This window comes from Marmota flaviventris, chromosome 4 (genome assembly GCF_047511675.1).
Source record: "Marmota flaviventris isolate mMarFla1 chromosome 4, mMarFla1.hap1, whole genome shotgun sequence".
NCBI lineage: Eukaryota > Metazoa > Chordata > Mammalia > Rodentia > Sciuridae > Marmota > Marmota flaviventris.
In genome coordinates this window covers 81,496,596-81,502,595 of record NC_092501.1, presented here as the reverse complement: position 1 = coordinate 81,502,595, position 6,000 = coordinate 81,496,596, and positions in this window count along the sequence as shown.

Here is a 6,000-nt window from a genome sequence, read left to right as displayed (position 1 = left end):
AAAAACACTTGGCATTTGAAAACATTGGCCGAGCTTCCACACAAATCTGAGCAAATATTTTTTCATCCCATCTTGTTTAGAATTTGAAGGAATGATCAGTACTCCACTCTCACTTGGCCCCCAAACTTCATTATTCTAGGTTGAAGCATTCCATTGCAGGAACACTTTGAAATTTTTGGTTTCACTTTGTTTTCTCTGATAGGGATAGAGACAGTTTGAACTCTAAATCAAACATAGTTTCTAATAGTTGCATGAAACTTGACACACTCAATTAGTTCTCAGTGTGCTCTCTAAGCTTTTTACCTGTTGAAGTAGCCCTAAGCCGAGTGAAGGAAAAAAAAAAACACTTTCATTTCAAAGCATTTGCGAAGCTTCCGTTGAACTCCAAGTTTACTGGAATCTCAGCAAATATTTTGTCACCCGATCTAGTTGATACTTTGAAGGAATAATCAGTACTCTAGTCGTACTTGGCCCCCAAATTTCATTCTTCTAGTTTGTAGTGTCGTTTGCAGGAACACTTTGAATATTTAGGTTTCACTTTGTTTTATCCTATAGGGATAGAGGCAGTTGGAACTCTAAATCAAACACAGTTTGTGCTAGCTGCTCGAAATTTGACCCACTGAATTAGTTCTCAGTGCACTCTTTATGTTTTCTTGCCTCATGAAGTAGCGCTGAGGAGTGGCACAAAAAAAAAAAAAAAACAATTTCATTTGAAAGCCGTTGCCAAGCTTTCACAGAACTCCGAGTTTACTGAAATCCCAGCAAATATTTTTTTCATCCAATCTTTTTAATACTTGGCCATAATGATCAATATTCCACTCACACTTGGCCCCCAAAATTTCGTTCTTCTAGGTTTAAGTGTTCCTTTCCAGGAACACTGTGAAATTTGAGGTTTCGTGTTGTTTTCCCCTATAAGGATAGATGCAGTTGAGGTTTCGTGTTGTTTTCCCCTATAAGGATAGATGCAGTTGGAACTCTAAATCAAACATGGTTTCAGCTAGCTGCTTGATATTTAACACACTGAATTAGTTCTCAGTGCACTCTGTATTCTTTGTTTCCTCCTTCATTAGCCCTAATCAGAGGAAAGGAAAAAAACACTTTCTTCTGAAAGCGTTTGCCAGGCTTCCGCAGAACTGCGAGTTTACTGAAATCTCAGGAAATATTTTTTTACCCAATCTTGTTGATACTTTGCAGGAATCATCAGTACTCCAGCCACAATTGGCTCCCCAAATTTCGTACTTTTAGGTTAGAGCATTCTTGTTCAGGAACACTTTGAAATTTTAGGTTTCACTTTGTTTTTCCCTATAGGTATACTCACAGTTGGAACTCGAATTCAAACAGGGTTTGTGCCAGCTGCTTGAAACTTGACACACTAAATTAGTTCTCAGGGCAATCTCTATGCTTTATTCCATCTTGAAGTAGCCCTAAGAAGAGGCACTTTTCAGTGAAGGAAAAATCATTTTCATTTGAAAGCGTATTCCAAGCTTCCACACATTTCTGAGTTTACTGAAATCCCAGGAAGTATTTTGTTCACCAAATATTTTTAATACTTGGTGGTAATGATTGGTAGTCCAGTTGCACTTGGCGCCCCCAAATTTTGTACTTCTAGGTAAAAGTGTTCGTTTGCAGGAACACTTTGAATATTTAGGTTTCACTTCGTTATCCCCCATAGGTATACTTCTAGTTGGAACTCAAAATCAAACAGGGTTTATGCTAGCTGCTTGAAACTTGACACACTGAATTGGTTCAAAGTGCAATCTCTATGCTTTGTTCCCTCTTGAAGTAGCCCAAAGGAGAGGCAGGAAAAAAAAACTATTTTATTTGAAAGCATTTGCCAAGCTTCCACAGAAATCTGAGTTTACTGAAATCCCAGGAAATATTTTTTTCACCCAATCTTTTTGGTACTTGGCAGCAATGATCAGTACTCCAGTCACATTTGTCCCCAAATTTTGTTCTTCCAGGTTGAAGCGTTCGTTTGCAGGAAGAGTGTGAAATGTTAGGTTTCACTTCATTTTCCCTTATAGGGACAGATGAATTTGGAATTCAAAATCAAACAAGGTTTCTGCTAGCGGCTAGAATTTTGACACACTGAATTAGTTCTCAGTGTGCTCTCTATACTATGTTCCCTCTTGAAGTAGCCCTAAGCAGACGCACTTGGCAGTGAAGGAAAAATCACTTTCATTTGAAAGAGTTTGCCAAGCTTCCACAAACCTCCGAGTATACTGAAATCCCAGCAAATATTTTTTTCACCCAAACTTTTTGATACTTGCCAGTAATGATTGGTACTCCGGTCACAATGCCTAAATTTTGTTCTGCCCAAAATTCGTTCTTCTGGGTGGAAGCTTAGTTTGCAAGAACACTTTGAAATTTTAGCTTTCACTTCATTTTCCCCTATAGGAATAATGCATTTGGAATTCTAAATCAAACATGGTTTCTGCTGGGTGCTTGAAATTTGACACACTGAATTAGTTATCAGTGAACTCTCTATGCTTTGTTCCCTCCTGCAGTAGCCCTAAGCAGAGAGAAGAAAAAAACATTTTCATTTGAAAGTGTTTTCCAGGCCTCCACAGAACAGCAAGTTTACTGAAATCTCAGGAAATATTTTTTCACCCAATCCTGTTGATAGGTTGCAGGAATCATCAGTACTCCAGCCACACTTGTCCCCCCAAATTTCTTACTTCTAGGGTAAAGCATTCTTTTGCAGGAACACTTTGAATACATGTAAGGTTAGCTTTATGGTTAGAGTTAGGTTTACGTTTAAGTTTAATTTTAGGAATAGGTATACTGTTGGTTTTAGGGTAAGGGTTAGGGTTTGAGTTAGGGTTAAGGCTATGGAAAGGTTTAGGTTTAGGTTTAGGTTTAGGTCTAGGGTTAGGTTTAGGTTTTGGGTTAGAGTTAGGGATAGGGTTATTATTATTTGGGTTAAGGTTAGAGTTAGGGTAATGGCTAGGGTTAGAGCTAGTGTTAGGTCTAGGTTAAAGGTTAAGATTAGGGCTATGTTTAGGGTTATGGTTAGGGATAGTGCTAGGGTTATGTTTAGGCTAAGGTTTAGGCTTTGAGCTAGGGTTAAAACTAAGGCAATGGTTAGGGTTAGGGTTAGTACTAGGGTTAGGGTTAGGGTGATTGTTATGCTTAGGGTAGGTTTAGGCCTCCATTAGAGTTAAGCTTTGTGTTAGGTTTAGGCCTAGGGTTAGTGCTATGTGTAATGTAAGATCTAGGGTTCTGATTAGAGCTAGTTTTAGGGTTAGGGTTATGTCTAGGTCTCTTTTTAGGTTTAGGTTTTTGATTAGGTCCAGGTTTATAGCTAGGTTTAATGTTAGTGTCAGGGGCAGTGTTCAGGTTAAAGTTGTGTTAGGGTGAAAGCCAGAATAGAACTAGGTTTAGGTCTAGTGGTAGTGTTAGTGTTTGTTTTAGGTAAAGGGTTATTGTTAGAGCTTGGGCTAAGTTTTTGTTTAGGTCAAAGGCTAGAGTTATAGATTTAGGATTAGATTTAAGTCTATGGCTAGTGTTAGGGTTAGGTTTAGGTATAAGGTTACAGGTACGGCTAGTTTTAGGTTTTGATTTAGGTTTAGGATCAGGTTTAGACCTATAAATAGTGTTATGGTCAGAATAAGGGTGAAGGTTAGGGTGAGGTTTTGGGTTAGGGTTAGATCTAGAATGAGGGCTAGTTTAGGACTAGTAATAAGGTGATTGTTTGGGTTTAGCTAAGGATTAGGATTAAAACGAGAGTTAGCAGTATGAATAGGGTTTGGCTTAGGGTAATGGATAGGATTAGAGCTAGGATTAGGGCTAGGACTAGAGTTAGGTTTAGGGCTTGTTTTAGGGTTACAGTTAGGGTTAAATCTAGTGTTAGGTCTCGGATTAGGTCTATTTTTGTGTTAAAGATAGGTCTAGGGTAGGGTTTGGCTAAGGCCAATGTAAGAACTAGGGTTACAATTAGGGTTAGTATTAGGGTTAGAGTTTTGCCTAGGTCTAGTGTTAGCATTAGTTTTAGGGTTAGGGTGATATTTAGAGCTGAGTTTGTGTTTGGATATGAGTCAGGTTGAGGGTTAGTTTTAGGCCTAAGACTAGGATTAGAGCTCGGGTTATGACTATTTATAGGTTAGGTTTTGGTTTAGGTTAAGGTTTAGTGTTAAAGCGATGGCTCGGTTTTGTTTTAGGGCTAGGGCTTGGAGGGTTAGTTTTTGGATTAGCAATAGTGTTAGAGCTAGTGGTAGAATGAGGTTTAGGCTTAAGGTTAGGGTTAGATTTAGAGTTATGGTTAGATCTAGGATTAGGGCTATGGCTAGTGTCAGAGCTCAGGTTAGGGCTATTGTGAGTGTTAAGGTAAGGGTTCAAATAGGGCTAGTATTAGAGCTATGATTAGTGTTAAGGTTAGGCCTATGGTTAGGGCTAGGGTTAGGGTTAGTTTTAGGGGAAGGGATGGGGTTATATAGCTAGGTTCAGTGCTAGGGAGAGGTTTATATTTAGGGATAGGGATAAGGTTCGGGTTTGGGTTAGGATTAAGTTTAGATTTAGGGCTAGTGTGAGGGCTATGTTTTTGTCATTGTTAAGGCTAAGATTAGCATTAAGGCTAAGGTCAGGTCTATGGTTTTGGTTAGGGATAGTGTTAGGGATAGGTTAATGGCTAGGTCTAGTGTAAGGGTTAGGTTTAGGGTAGGAATCAGGTATAGAGCTAGGTAATTATTAGATTCAGAGTCGGTTTAGGGTTTAGTTTGGGTTAAGGTTTAAGGTTAGGGCTCAAATTAACATTAGGATTAGGGTTAGGGTAAGAGTAATGGAAAGAGTTAGGTTTACAGTTAAGGTTAAGTTTAGAGTAATTTATAGGGATAGTATTAGGGATAGGGTTAGGGTTAGGTTTAGGCCTAGGGTTAGCATTTTTTTTAGGTTTGTTTTGAGTAATGCATAGGCTTAGTGCTAGTGTTAGGGCTTAGGTTAAGTTTAGGATTAGGGATAGGGTTTGGGTTACTACTAAGGTTTGTGTTAGGGTTAGGTTTATGGTAAGTGTTAGGGTTTGAGATAGGGTTAGGGCTAGGGCAAGGGTTAGGATTCGAATCAGAACTACAGTTAGGATTAGGGTTAGGGTTAGGGCTAGGGTTAGCATTAGGGTTAAGGTTAATTTTAAGGTAATGAATAAATTCAGAGCTAGGATTTGGGCTATGGTTACAGTTAGGGTTAGGGATAGGATTAGGGGTAGGGTTAGAGCTAGGGTTATGTTTAGGTTAAGGGTTAGAGTTTGAGCTAGGGTTAGGGCTAGGACAAGACTTGGGTTTAGGGTTTGGGCTAGGATTAGGGTTAGGTTTATGCTTAGGTCTAGGTTTAGGGCTCTATTAGTGCTAGGTTTTGTGTGACTTTTATGGCTAGTGTTAGGGCTATGGGTAATGTAAGATCTAGGGTTATGGTTATGGCTAGTTTTTTGGGTTAGGGTTACAGATATGTCTAGTGTTAGATTTAAGTTTTGGGTTAGGATAAGGTTTAGAGATAGGGTTTGTGTTAGGGTAAGTGTCAGTGTTCAGGTTAGCATTGGGTTTATGGTTAGGGCCAGAATTAGATCTAGGTTTAAGTCGAGGTAGGGTTAGTTTTTGCGTTAGGTTAATGGTTATTTTAGGGCTAGGGCTAAGTTTTTGTTTAGGGCTAGGGCTAGTGTTATGGCTATATTTAGGTTTAAGTTTAGGTCTAGTGCTAGTATTATGGTTAAGTTTAAGTATAGATTTCCTGGTAGGGCTAGTGTTCGGTTTCTGTTTAGTGTTAAGGGCAGGCTTCAATATAGGGTTAGTTTTAGGGTCAGAATAAGGGTAAGGGTTAGGCTTAGGCTTCAGGTTAGGGTTAGAGATAGAATGAGGGCTAGGGTTAGGGCTAGTAATAGAGTTTTGGGGTAAGCTAAGGATCAGGGTTAGAACTAAGGTAGCATTAGGGTGAGAGTTTGGCTTAGGGTAAGGAATGGTTTAGGGCTAGGGTTTGGGTTAGTGTTAGGGTTAGTTTTACGTTTAGGTTTAGGGT